General features: G+C 36.2%; 2 long non-coding RNA genes across 3 annotated transcripts; one reads left to right on the top strand and one right to left on the bottom strand.

Moving 5' to 3' along the window:
* Positions 1-2,240: 2,240 nt before the first annotated feature.
* Positions 2,241-3,459, top strand: LOC127879756 (uncharacterized). The gene is made up of 2 exons (XR_008049231.1): positions 2,241-2,418; positions 3,274-3,459. It is a non-coding gene; the product is annotated as an uncharacterized LOC127879756 (long non-coding RNA).
* Positions 3,460-5,700: 2,241 nt separating this feature from the next.
* Positions 5,701-14,932, bottom strand: LOC127879716 (uncharacterized). Of its 2 annotated transcripts, none has more exons than XR_008049224.1 (4): positions 14,838-14,932; positions 13,408-13,578; positions 9,310-9,389; positions 5,701-5,967 (listed from the first exon to the last, which is right to left on the bottom strand). It is a non-coding gene; the product is annotated as an uncharacterized LOC127879716 (long non-coding RNA). The 2 variants fall into 2 exon arrangements; XR_008049223.1 differs by lacking the exon at positions 14,838-14,932 and adding an exon at positions 14,132-14,535.
* Positions 14,933-15,164: the final 232 nt, after the last annotated feature.

Below are 15,164 nucleotides of genomic sequence, written 5' to 3'. Positions count from 1 at the left end.
ATATTGAACGTAGCAACTTGATATTTGGCATGCATGTGTATCTCATGGAGCTGCACATTTTGAGTGGTGAAAGATCAAGGTCATCCTTAAAGGTCAAAGGTAAAAAAAATAATCAAAGTGGCGCATTAGGGGGCATTGTGTTTCTGACAACCACATTTCTTGTTAGCATTGTCTTACCCCTGTTACATGCAATGTACATGTGGCTTATTAAATTGGAAACCCTGGTTTGCATGAGAATATTTTGCAAAACATAGTTGAAAAAGCATACATGTATACAAACTTAGTCATTACTGTTAGTATAATGAGCACCTCTATTTCTGAATATTTTGATTGGATGGTTATGGGCCTTTATGCGTGTGTCACATTTATGTATGTGAAAGTGTGTAATTAGACAAAAGAATTTATATTTTTTTATTTTTTGGGTAACAATCACTTATTTTAGAGTTATTTATAAGTAAATCTTACAGATTGCATCTGCTAATCATGAACTCAACGAAGTCAGCTCAAGGAAGTGGAAGGCATGCTTGGAAAATAGAAGTTTCCATTATGAAGGCAAATTTTAGTATATTTCAAATTTGTAACCAAATGATCTTGAATGAAAATTTGATTGAACATTTGTTATCTGTCAAGAGAAACAGTTTGAAGTGAATGAATTAAGTATTGCCTATTGTCTTTAAGTTAATTGTGTGACCTGAACCCTGTGAGGGATATTACTTATTTTTATACGCCGGTTTTGAAAAAAACGGGACGCATTATAGTTTCACCCTTGGCGGGCGGCGGCGTCCATAACAGTGTCCACTCTCTAATTCAAATAGTTTTCATCTGATCTTCACCAAACTTGGTCAGAAGTTGTATCTAGACAATATCTAGGTCAAGTTTGAATATGGGTCATGCCAGGTCAAAAACTAGGTCACGGGGTCACTTAGTGCATTTAAAGGATTTAGCATTGGTGGCTCTCTAATTGGAGTAGTTTTCATCTGATCTTTACCAAATTTGGTCATAAGTTGTGTGTAAATGATATATAGGTCAAGTTCAAATATGGGTTATGCCGGGTAAAAAACTAGGTCGCGAGGTCACTTAGAGCATTTCATGCATTTCGCATGGTGTCTGCTCTCTAATTGAAGTAGTTTTCATCCAATCTTCACAAACTTTGGTCAGAAGTTTTATCTAGACAATATCTAAGTCAAGTTCAATTATGGGTCATGCCGGGTCAAAAACAAGGTCAGGGGTTCACTTAGTACATTTCAAGGATTAAGCATGGTGTCCGCTCTCAAATTGAAGTAGTTATCATCCGATCTTCACCAAATTTGGTCAGAAATTGTGTCAAAATGTTATCTAGGTCAAGTTCAAATATGGGTCACGCCAGGTCAAAAACTAGGTCACGAGGTTACTTAGTGCATTTCAAGCATTTAGCACGGTGTCCACTCTCTTATTGAAGTAGTTTTCATCTGATCTTCAACAAATGTGGTCAGAAGTTGTATCTAGACAATATCTAGTTCAAGTTCAAATATGGGTCATGCTGGGTCAAAAACTAGTTCACAGGGTGCATTTCAAGGATTTAGCATGGTGTAAGCTCTTTAATTGAAAGAGTTTTCATCCGATCTTCACCAAATTTGGGCAGAAGTTGTGTCTTAATGATATCTAAGTCAAGTTCAGATATAGGTCATGCCGGGTCGAAAACTAGGTCACTTAGTGCATTTCCAGCGTTTAGCATGGTGTCCAAAACCTTCAAACGGGTGTATCTTGTGACAGTTTAGCACTCTTGTTTATTACATTAAAGCCACACACCTTGAAATGAAATACATGTTACTCAGTACATATAGATGCAATTTGAAAGTGTGCAAAATTGTCATTAAATCTATAGCCTAGTTAGCAAGTAATTTATTTTTTACATTTTAAAACTGAATGTATGATTTGTATACGTACATGTTCAATTCGAGAAACACAATTATTTTTAAGTTTTAAAGCACAAGAAAGACGGATTTCTACCTTGCAACCACAAGATATATTCTAATTGGCAAAGATAAAATATGTTTCTTATTTATATCCAAATTTACTATGCCAGATATTTCATTTCAATGTGTGTGGCTTTAAGGAATGTTTTTTAAATGGGTATATTACCAAGATCTGCACAGCCAGGGTGATATTAACCTTCAGATGTTAAAGCTTTCTAAGAATTTTAAGGCTTGCCTTTTATACTTGAAATGATAAATCATTAACATGTTTTGTTCTTTAGGAACATACAAACATTTCCCACCCACCATGTGGATCAAGATGTTTGGGCTGATGATTCTGGGTCGTATGTGTGGACAAGGTGGTCTTCATTACATCATGATGCAGCTGTGTATTCAACAACATGTTAACCTGTCCCAGCGGATGTTGATGCTCTTAAATGATGTTGAGAACAATCCAGGACCGGTACTTTATGACAAAATATACATCGTTTATTGAATAACTATATATATTTATTTTAACATTAAAGTGATTTTTTTCTTGCATTTTTGTTCCTTTTGTTACTGAGAACTATTTTATCATATGTTGGTGATTGAAACCCAGGACCTGTAAGTGCTTCTTAATATTTGCAACAAATGACAAATCATGTTAAGTTTTTGAAACATCTGTTTTTTGTTCAGTTAAAGGACATATTGAACTCACTAATTGCTAAGTTAACTTAGATGCATCAAGTTTTTATTGATGATTTCTACTTTCTGTTGAATAATTATCCTTTCCAAAGCCAGAGAGATATAGTGTTGGCGTTTTCCATCGGTCAGTCTGTCAGTCCATCCATCTGTTTGTTACAAACATTTTAGGGCTTCATATCATGAATTTAATAAGATTTCAACATGGAAAAATAAGTGTATGCCATATTCATACAATAGTGCAAATTTACTTGTTTTCTTTCTTTTTAGATTAGTTATTAACAGAAGAACAGAACAGTAACATACTTTTATTACATTAACAGAGGCTCTGATTAGATGTGTATCTGCGTAAAGAACTCATAGAAAATATCAATATATAGATAAATAAAACAAAAATAGAGTTAAACAAATCATGGTGAAATCCACAATACACACCAAGAGCTATTAGTAGGCTTATCTCCATTGACTTATTTCACAGTAAATCTCTTTTTTTTGCCTTTTCATTAACATTTCAATCAAAAATAACATTTGTGAAAAACTTAGTCAATGATTATAACTAAAGTTAAAAATGTGGACACTGTAATTTAATTGACTTTGGCTTCCAATCTGCAGTTTACAAAGTTGCTTGTTATAGGAGTATTCGTGCAAATGGATATCCTGCAAGGAAGACTTCCACTCCATAGGACAGCAAGATGCACATATCATCTCTCATGTGGTTCAAGAGAAATGCTGTAGATGGGGAGACTGTACCAAAGTCCTGAGCTTTAATAGTCTTGAAATCCATGAACTTAAACATCTCTATGATGTGAGTTTAGCACTGTGTATGAACTGGTGTTGCTTCATTTTCTGCATATCTTTATCTCAGTCTTCTCTAGTTTTGATGGTCAAATACATATTGTCTGCCAGTTTTTTTCCCCCAATACTGCCGTTCATCGTTTGCTTGCATCAAGAGTTTTAAAAGAAATTAAAACTCATTTGTTTAGTTAGAATCTTATGAAAGACTTAAATGGCCATGTTTAATACAATTGTATAACAACATATACGAGCTAAAAACATAGTTGGAATAATTAATGTATATATGAACATAACAAATTTACTTAAAATCATAGGTCTTGTTTTTGTCTGCCACTATAAGAACCAGAACATATTTCGGACATTCGAGGATTGACTTGCTGTGTTAGAGGATCATCAGGTGATGGAAGAAACCAGGCTTTTTTCGACTCAATGTTGATGAAACCTGATCGACATGCTCATCTAGGTTGAGTAAGCCTGGGTTGAGTGTGTCCAAAAAGTAGGTAACCTGGTGAAATCTTAGGAAAACATTGTAACCAGATCCAGGTTTATTTGACTGACAGACCGATGGACAGTGGGTCAACCGTAAATCCCTTCATGTGAAAACGGTAGGGACAAAATAAATATCACATTGCTCTTCTGAGTTCATTTGTAAACCAAGTTTTATCACAAAATTAAAATGGTCAATGTATTATTTTGTGTATTTAAAAATTATGTGAATATTAAGTTTCATGAAATCTTACTGAGTTTTCTCAATTTTAGCTACTATTCGGACATGGACTGACGGACAAATGGGCAACAATGTCGCAATTTGTATACCAAGTTTTATAAGAATTGTTTCATAAAAGTAACCAATGTGTCTGTTCTATGTCAAGGTAACTACTAGGATGAAATACACAAACAGATTTTGGTTCACAATAGGGTAGGCTCCGCGTGCCGTGAACCGGGCAACAGCTTTTGTCATTTAACATTTGTGTTTTAATTGCATAAGCTGGCAGATACCCTTTAACTTTAACGATGTTTTCCGATAATTTCTAGGAAAATACAATCTAGCAATTTTGATTTAATTTAGATTACTAAAAATTAATATTATATTTATGCCCCCCTTGGAAGAAGAGGGGTATATTGTTTTGCACATGTCAGTTGGTTGGTCCACCAGATGGTTTCCTGATGATAACGCAAGAACGCTTTGGCCTAGGATCATGAAACTTCATAGGTTTATTGATCTCGAAATAGTAAAATGGTTTCCGGATGATAACTCAAGAACGCTTACGCCTAGGATCATGAAACTTCATAGGTACATTGATGATGACTCGCAGATGACCTCTATTGATTTTCAGGTCACTAAGTCAAAAGTCAAGGTCACAGTGACTCGAAATAGAAAAATGGTTTCCGGATGATAACTCATAAATGCTTACGCCTAGGATCATAAAATAAAAAAATCATAGGTACATTGATAATGACTGGCAGATGACCCCCATCATAGGTACATTGATAATGACTGGCAGAAGACCCCTATTGATTTTCAGGTCACTAGGTCAAAGATTAAGGTCATAGTGACTCAAAACAGTTTAATGGTTTCCTGTTGATAGCTCAAGAATACTTAGGTCTATGATCATGAAACTTCTCAAGTACATTGATCATGACTGGCAGATGACCCCTATTGATTTTCAGGTCACTAGGTCAAAAGTCAAGTTCACAGTGACAAAAACGTATTCACAATGGCTGCCACTACAACTGACAGCCCATAGGGGGGCATGCATGTTTTACAAACAGCCCTTGTTCTGTGTTAAAATTATGTACACGTCTGCGTTAAATAAATATGTTCACATTTGAAATAAAGCTAAAAATGTGTATTGTTGTTATTAGTAATTTGAACCGAATTGCTCTGTGGGAAGTAAAAGTACTTCAACCAGACCTAAATATGTGGGTAATTAAAGAGCACGAGAAAAGATGAAAATTAAGTTAGCTCAACCATTTTAAGCAATATTACTGGGTCACACTTTTTACGATGCGAAACCTGAAGGGTCCCTAGACTATGATGATTACTTACACGAGGAGTGTCCTATTCATTGCTGCCGCATGATCCTATCAGTAACGAATTAACGCTTGTATCGTTAAAGCAAGTCGTATATTCACGTTTATAAATATTTAAATAGAAAATAAAGGTTTAATTGTCGCATATCCACCGCATGATGTGTTTCTTATAAAGTGCACGTATATTCAAACCGAACAATTTTGTCCTTAGATAAAAATATACTACATGTGATCATATGTGGCCTCACAAGGCTTATTATGAATTTATTATATCGCCATCGCAATGAGATGTAAATAGTTCATACATGCACAGTGTTCTTTCAACACAACCAAATCACACTTATAGTCGCGTCTTGCGAAAATAGGTCTTAATGCGTATGCGGCCAGCGTAAGTCAAACACGGTCTGCGCTATTTCGCAGTGATTGTTGTTAGGTCAAAAACGTGCATGAAGAAGTCCGGATTTCCGCAGTGATTTGGCCAATGCTGTGGGTGATTTCTCTGAAATCAATAATTAAAATATTCTGATTCATTCATTCGGGTCTACAGGCGTGAAATTTCCCCATCATTTAATTGTTTGTTGATAAAGGGTATTTAATGTGAAAAGCTTGGTAAGACAGCTACGCCGAACAACCGAACTAGCATTCATTAATTTGATCAAAATATGCACACAGCAGAATGATCGTGTTTCTTACATGGCTTTTAGAAGAACAGACCATGCAGGCGAGCAGTGAACAATATGATTAGGTTTAGTTGCCCTAACCCTATATACCCTTGGTATGACTTGTGAGTGTTGAACTAATGTGCTACAGCATCACTTAAATACGAACATACGATAGTCAGGTATCCCCGCATAATGACATATAGAATATTACTGGGTAGATACCGCTTGGCAAACTTGAGCCTGGGATAGTCGGTTATACCCGCTTTGTGAAATTAGGAATATAACAGGTTTGATATAGCATTAACAGTACGTACTTGGGGGTTATAGGAAATACCCGCTATATGACTATCCTGTATATAACTAAATGACGTCAAAAATACAACTGATGTGATACGGCATTACTTATACGAGCATAGGGTAGTAAGGTATAACTCGCCTCCTACACAAATGACCTGATTCGATTTGCTTTGAGAGGCCATGTGCCCATTGTGTATTTTCCATACACCCTGAGAAATTTCCATACACCCCGAGTAATCGGTTGAGATATAATGGATACACAGTTAGTAACTGATTGTGTATAGGATATACACCCTCAGTTCCCTTCTCGAGCTTCGCTCTCATACACCATCAGTTACAAACAGTGTAACTAATACGGTATTACTTATAACAGGATGGGGTAGTAGTATATACCGCTATATAACTCGCTAGTATAGTACAGGCTTGATACGGCATTACTTATATACGAGCATTGGGTAGTAGGATATATCCGGTATATAGCTCGCTAGTATAGTACTGGCTTGATACGGCATTACTTATATACGAGCATGGGGTAGTAGGATATACCCGCTATATAACTCGCTAGTATAGTACTGGGTTGGTACGGCATTACTTATATACGAGCATGGGGTAGTAGAATATATCCGGTACATGACTCGCTAGTATAGTATTTGTACCATTTTTGACCTCATCCAAGATATCATTGGGACAAATCTTCGGACAAAGTTTCATGATGATCAGACAATAAATGTGGCCTCTAGAGTGTTAACAAGGTTTTACTATATAGCCATAAAAGAACAAATGCAGAGCCCACTGGCAGCCATGTTTTTCAACCAATCAGCATCATGTTTGAACTCGTCCAAGATATTATTGGGATGAATCTTCTGACCATTTTTCATGAACATCGGAAATAAAAGTGGCCTCTAAAGTGTTAACAAGACTTTACTATAGCCATATAATGAAAAAAATGCCCCGCCCCCTGGAAGTCGTGTTTTCCAAGCAAATGTACCCATTTTCAAACTCTTTCAAGATATCATTGAGACCAATCTTCTGACCAAATTTCATGAAGCTTGACAATAAATGTGGCCTCTAAAGTGTTAACAAGGTTTTACTAAAGCCCTATAAGGAAAAATACCCCGCCCCCTGGTGGCCATGTTTTTATAGCAACCATACCCATTTTCGAACTCATTCAAGACATCATTGGGACAAATCTTCTGACCAAGTTTCATAAAGATCAGACAATAAATGTGGCCTCTAGAATGTTAACAAGGTTTTACTATAGCCATAGAAGGAAAAATGCTCTGCCCCCTGGCAGCCATGTTTTTCAACCAATCAGCATCATTTTTAAACTTGTCCAAGATATTATTGGGATGAATCTTCTGACCATGTTTCATGAAGATCCGACAATAAATGTGGCCTCTAGGGTGTTAACAAGATTTTACTATAGCCATTTATAGCCATATTAGGAAAAATGCCCCGCCCCTTGGCAGCCATGTTTTTCAAGCAAACATAACCATTTTCAAACTCATCCAAGATATCATTGAGACCAATCTTCTGACCAAATTTCACGAAGATTGGACAATGCGGCCTCTAGAGTGTTCACACGGTTTTACTAAAGCCATATATAACCATATATGGACCATATATAAATAACCATATAAGGAAAAATGCCCCGCCCCCTGGTGGCCATGTTTTTAAAGCAACCAAAACCATTTTCAAACTCATCCAAGATATCATTGGAAAAATGTTCTGACCAAGTTTCATGAAAATCTGACAATAAATGTGGCCTCTAGAGTGATAACAAGGTTTACTATAGCCATATAAGGAAAATGCCCCACCTCATAAATGCCATGTTTTTCAACCAACCGGCGTCATTTTAAAACTTGTCAAAGATATTATTGGGTTGAATCTTAAGTAATATGCATATAATAATGGAAAAAGGGCCATTATTCTTACAAAATGCTTGATACAGTTGTCTGCTCTTCTTTATAGATTGGGGTCATGTTGGTAAATAAGTTTGCAAAATATGAAAGCAATATGTCAAGGGACGTTGAAAATATTTTAGGTGGTACGCCAACTTTAACATAGATTTATCAATAATATGAATATTCAAAATGGTAAAGGGGCCATAATTATTACAAAATGCTTGATAGAGTTGTCTGCTCTTGTTTATAGGTTGGGGTCATGTTGGTAAAGAAAAATGCAAAATATGAAAGCAATATGTCAAGGGACATTGAAAATATTTGGGGTAGTAAACAAACTTAAACATTTGCTGCATTTTCTAAGTGGAAAAGGGGCCATAATTAATACAAAATGCTTGATAGAGTTGTCTGCTCTTGTTTATAGGTTGGGGTCATGTTTGTTAAGAAGTATGCAAAATATGAAAGAAATATGCCAAGGGACATTGAAAATATTTGGGGTAGTACGCAAACTTTTAACATTTGCATGCTCACACTAACGCCAATGCTAAGGCTAACGCAAACGCCGGGTGAGTAGAATTGCTCCACTATATAGATTTCATATATAATAGTCGAGCTAAAAAGGGTCTTTCTGTAAATCTTTAAGAGAACAAATTAAAAACTCAACAGGCCTTTTTATTATTAAATATGCTTGTTTCCATATATAATTTAAGGCCCTAAAATCATTCAGGATATAACTTTGAACATTTTTTACAGAAATAAAATGATCTTAAAGTTCTCTGCAATGCAAAGTAATTTTTACACACTAGATATTTAAAAAAAAATTGTTAACTTGTCCATGCTATTCGGGCCAGCTGTGCTCTAACTGCCTATGGAAAATCTTGATTATATATATATTATATATATATACCTGTTGTGACCCTTGAGATCCTTATGAAATGTTCATAATTCACTAATAACTGTATGTAAAAAAAATAGTATTACCAGATAATCGGGTTCAAAAGTTATTTCTTTCAAGACAGGATGGTTGGTGGGAAATGTCTTCCGACGAAACTGAAAAACATCTAAAACAAAAAGAAAGTGACTTCTTGTATAATTTGAAGCACTATTCATTTTAATACAATTGTGTTTTGACAGCCATAGTTCTGCTGAGCCTAAAAATTAAAAGTAGGTCAACAAAACACAAAATGAAATCCAATGCATCACCAAATCTTCAACATATCCAATTAATAAAATTAATTTTTATATATAGACGGTTTTGATACATGGCACAACATCAGGGGTGTCAAATGTCCCAAATTTGAAATCCTTATGATAAAGTCTGGAGTCTGAGGCTGTAGGTCCCTTACAGGTAGAGCCCCCCAAAGCCATAGTTCATTGTTCTTTTTATAGTCTTAGTTGCTATTTCTGGTGAGTAAAATGCAAAATAATATAAGCCAGACCACCAGTAACACTCGATGTGTAATTGTCATTTTATATAAATGTTATGAAGAACATCGATAACAAGGGCTGTTTGTAAAACATGCATGCCCCCCATATGGGCTGTCCGTTGTAGTGGCAGCCATTATGTGAATACGTTTTTTGTCACTGTGACCTTGACCTTTGACCTAGTGACCTGAAAATCAATAGGGGTCATCTGCGAGTCATGATCAATGTACCTATGAAGTGTCATGATCCTAGGCAAAAGCATTCTTGAGTTATCATCCGGATTTTTTTTTACTGTTTCGGGTCACCGTGACCTTGACCTTTGACCTAGTGACCTGAAAATCAATATGGGTCATCTGCATGTCATGATAAATGTACCCATGAAGTTTCATGATCCTAGGCGTAAGCGTTCTTGAGTTATCATCGGAAACCATTTAACTATTTCGGGTCACCGTGCATTTGGCTTTGACATAGTTACCTCAAAATTAATACGGGTCATCTGCGAGTTATGATCAATCTACCCATAAAGTTTCATGATCCTAGGCATATGTGTTCTTGAGTTATCATCCGGAAACCATTTTACTATTTCGGGTCACCGTGGCCTTAACATTTGACCTACTGACCTCAAAATCAATAGGGGGTCATCTGCGAGTCATGATCTATCTACCTATGAAGTTTCATGATCCAAGGCGTATGCGTTTTTGAGTTATCAACCGGAAACCATTTACTATTTCGGGTCACCGTGACCTTGACCTAGTGACCTCAAAATCAATAGGGGTCATCTGCAAGTCGTGATCAATCTACCTATGAAGTTTCATGATCCTTGGCATATGTGTTCTTGAGTTATCATCCAGAAACCATTTTACTATTTCGGGTCACCATGACCTAGAGCTTTGACCTAGTGACCTCTAAATGAATAGGGATCATCTGCGAGTCATGATCTATCTTCCTATGAAGTTTCATGATCCTAGGCCTAAGCGTTCTTGAGTTATCATCCGGAAACCACCTGGTGGACGGACCGACAGACCGACCAACCGACATGTGCAAAGCAATATACCCCCTCTTCTTCGAAGGGGGGCATAATAAATGTTAATCCACTAACCATACAGTAAAACAACTGTCCAAAAATATATCCAGATATGTCTTTTGCAAATGAAATAATATATGCACTTAGTTTGACAGCAGAAAATGGAAATTTAATGATGGGGGACATATGCTACATTTTGTAGTATGTAAGATTTCTGGAAAGTAGCCAAGAGGTTAGGTCCGTTACCTTTTATGTCCGTGTCAGCGGATAACCAATCAGACAATAGTAAAACAAGGGACAAAATTGTCACAAAACCAGGTTTTCAATGTAGAAAAAAGTCTGATAGAGGGAGACAACTCAAACTGAACTGATTGTTTATAATTAACCCCCTTTGTTTCAAAATAAATATATTTTTAGTTGTGGCGACCTTGACCTTGGAGATATTGACGTAATTCTAAAGTGCGATACAACGTCCCACGATGGTGAACAAATATGCCAAATCATTTTTAAGTCTCACAATGAATGACATAGTTTTGGCCCGGACAAGCTCTTTTATGGCCATTTTTGACCTTTGAACTCAAAGTATGACCTTGACCTTGGATATATTGACGGTATTCTTTTGAGCGACACACCGTCTAATGATGGTGAACAAATGTGCCAAATGATTTTAAATTCTCACCAAGAACCACAACGTTATGGCCCGGACAAGCTTGTTCCGTCCGCCCGCCAGCCGGCATTTGCCAATCTAATAACCCGTTTTTTTCTTTGGAAAACCTTGTTAAAAAGACCAGGAAAAATCCATACTAAGCGCACATGCCCGGCATGCCAATGAAGCAATTACAATATTTGTTCACACCCCCTTAAAACAAATCATCGGATTTACACTGATCTAAATTCAATCCTGAATGGCTCAAATCGGGATTTCCAAATAATCCGGACAATTAACACCCTTGCAACATGCATGGGTTGCTAAGTTACTAAATGTCCTACATATAACAAATTCAGAATTTGTGTACCATCCCACTCACATAAATAGCAATTGCAAGATGATGTCCATTACAAACCTGTTTGTTATCATTCTGACCTTTTTGTACTTCTATAGTTTTTCAAATTTTAATGTGATTAAAGTGCAAACACCTGATTATAGAAGGTATACCTAAGATCATATTGCTTGCCATGAGTAATAATCCAACAGATTGGCTTTGTTTGTATGCCAATAGATAGAGCTTGCACATTCTTTTTCAATATGTGGTTATGGACAACTGTAAACATTACTTCATGTATTTTAAGGGGCCTTTGCATTTTTTGGTAAATTGACAAAATAAAACAAGAGCTGTCACCATATGATGACTTATGCCCCCTATAAATGCTTGATAGAAGTTATGAGCTTTTCCGAAACCTAAACACAGATTTCGAAACCTAAACGCGGACCCTAAGTTCAAGGTCACAGGGGTCAAAATTTGTGTGCGTATGGAAAGGCCTTGTCCATATACACTTGCATACCAAATATGAATGTTATATCTCAAGGGACATAGAAGTTATGAGCGTTTTTCAATATCTAAACGCAGATTTCGAAACCTAAACGCGGACCCTAACTTCAAGGTCAAGGTCACAGGGGTAAAATTTTTTGTGCGTATGGAAAGGCCTTGTTCATATACACATGCATACCAAATATGAAGGTTATATCTCAAGGGACATAGAAGTTATGAGCATTTTTCAAAACCTAAACGCAGATTTCGAAACCTAAACGCGGACCCTAAGTTCAAGGTCAAAGGGGTAACAATTTTTGTGCGTATGGAAAGGCCTTGTCCATATACACATGCATACCAAATAAGAAGGTTAGATCTCAAGGGACATAGAAGTTATGAGCATTTTTCAAAACCTAAACGCAGATATTGAAACCTAAACACGGACCTTAAGTTCAAGGTCAAGGTCTCAGGGGTAAAAATTTGTGTTCGTATGGAAAGGCTTTGTCCATATGCACATGCATACCAAATATGAAGGTTATATTTCAAGGGAAATAGAAGTTATGAGCATTTTTCGAAACCTAAACGCAAAGTGTGACAGAAATACGGACCGACAGACGGACAGTCTGATAACTATATGCCCCCTTTTCTTTGAAAGGGGGCATAAAAATTGTTTCAGACTTGCACATTTTTGTTGCAGTTATGATATTTGTGAGAAAACAGTTATACTTAACATTAACAACCTGAAAATGATAAATCGTTGCAAAGCAAAACAATTGAATAATTTGGAGTTCTGTTGTCGTTTTTTGTGACACTACGAGCTTTGCTTATAGAAACTAAAAGTATAAAATATTGTATGAGCATGGATGGCCGTCGTAGCGTTAGACTTTTACTCCAGAGGTCAGTGGTTCGAGCCCAGATGAGGATTACTTTTTCTTTTAATTTGTTCTTGTTTTTTAATTGAGCTTTTTAGATTTAATGTTTACATTTATAAATATAACGCATTTAATGACAAACTTCAATACATGCCATAATCTGTTATAAGGTCCCTTAAATACCAAGATGAGTATCAAGGAACCTGAGTGAAACATTTTATTTTATTTCGGATATATACAGGACTGCTTATTGGAAACAAAAAGTTTGCTCGATTCTTGAATGACTTACAAAAATGTTTATCAAATCAAGTAGGTTCGTTTATTCTTCGTCTGTTGTCCCATCTCGCCAACAGTCAACCAGCTCCCTCCAGGCTTGTCAGTTCCAGGCGAGTCTCTCTAGCTGCCCCCATTTTGGCCCATCTGCTTAGAATCTGCATCCAGGTCACGGCGCCAGGTGTTACTGTATTTGAAATAAAGTAGGTTGGATGCCATTAAATGTGACTTTAAACACCATAATGACAGACAAAATAACAGGTTTATTTCCCTTTAATTAATAACAAGCAAATTCATTGAATTGATATCCCCCGCTAATTAGCTTCTGGACACAAAAGTGTTATATTTGACACTCAAGTAAAAAAGCATTTTTTTAGGTTCGAAGGGCCATAACTCCGTTATTAACAGATAGTGTACAATGCCATTTGGCATGCATCATCCTCTTATCTATACATATATTCATACCAAGTTTCAATGAAATCCACCAAAGCACTTCCAAGATATGGCTCCCAACACAAAAGTGCCGGATGGACGGAAAGACGGGCGGACAAGGCCAAAACAATATCCCTCCGCCTATTGCAGGGTGATAATAACATGAATGTAAATTAAAGCCAGCACATATATGAATTAACTGCCTAGATGGGTGTATTAAATATAATTTAGGGCTGTACAATACTTACTGATATGTGAGCATATATTTACTTTTAGTAAATATAAATAAATGTAACAGTAATACTTACACACTTGTGACTGTGAGTTTATACATGTAACTAAACTTCCTTTATAATTTTATAACAGTTTTTTTATTCCTGCCATAGTATAAAGAAGTCACTTGCTCAATAACACATTTAAGCATGAGCTGTTTTTTTAAATCTGCATACATAAGAAAACATCGAAAAAAACACAAGAGGAGCATGTTTCCGAAAGTAAATTACGTCCGAAATCAGGCAAGTTAAGCATGCGCGAAATTCACCAAAACATCGATTAAATATGGTTTAAACAGAATCATATGTAAAACGTGAATGATAAATTAAACATTATCCAACAAAAGCATGCAGCTTTAACCAAAAAACAACAGCAAAAATCAGCAATATAGCGATGTTGTTGAATAACTCGGCGAAGGCTAGCAAGAAGAGAATTTTCCAGGGGAAACAACTAAAAAAGTAATGCAAACGGATTTAAATGGCGCATGCATGAAAGTTTATAATATAGCAACAACACATGATTTAGCTATAGAATTAGAATGCGAAAGATTTTTTTTAACTATTACTCGAAGATTCCTTAACTAAATAAAATATCAATAAAAGTTAAAACTTTGAGTTTGACCTACTTAGCAATCAATGGTCAAAACAACCTCGAAATAGCTTTTTCTTCATGTCAACAATACAATTGTTGAGTTCATGTTGACGTAATACTAATAATGATAATACTATCCATATTCTCTACCTAGAATATTCATCATATTAAAATATCCAATAAATGTAGTATATTTCTTTTCACGCTAACAATTCAAGATGGCTTACAATCGGTTTTGCTTGGGCATGCGCATTGCAAGCCTATTTGGTTTGGTCCCGCCTTTTTCTCCATATATGGTCATTTGAGCTTGTGGACGGCCGTGGACCATCCACCTACAGAAGGCCGACACTAGACACACGAATCGATAAACGATATTTTGCGCGACAGTCGCGGCGATGCACGATATTTTATTATTCAAATATCGCCCATATTATCTGAATCTCGTGTATCGCGGTCTAATTTCAGACGGCGACACTA

Source organism: Dreissena polymorpha, chromosome 4 (assembly GCF_020536995.1).
Source record: "Dreissena polymorpha isolate Duluth1 chromosome 4, UMN_Dpol_1.0, whole genome shotgun sequence".
Lineage (NCBI taxonomy): Eukaryota > Metazoa > Mollusca > Bivalvia > Myida > Dreissenidae > Dreissena > Dreissena polymorpha.
This window is presented reverse-complemented; position numbering and strand designations above follow the sequence as displayed.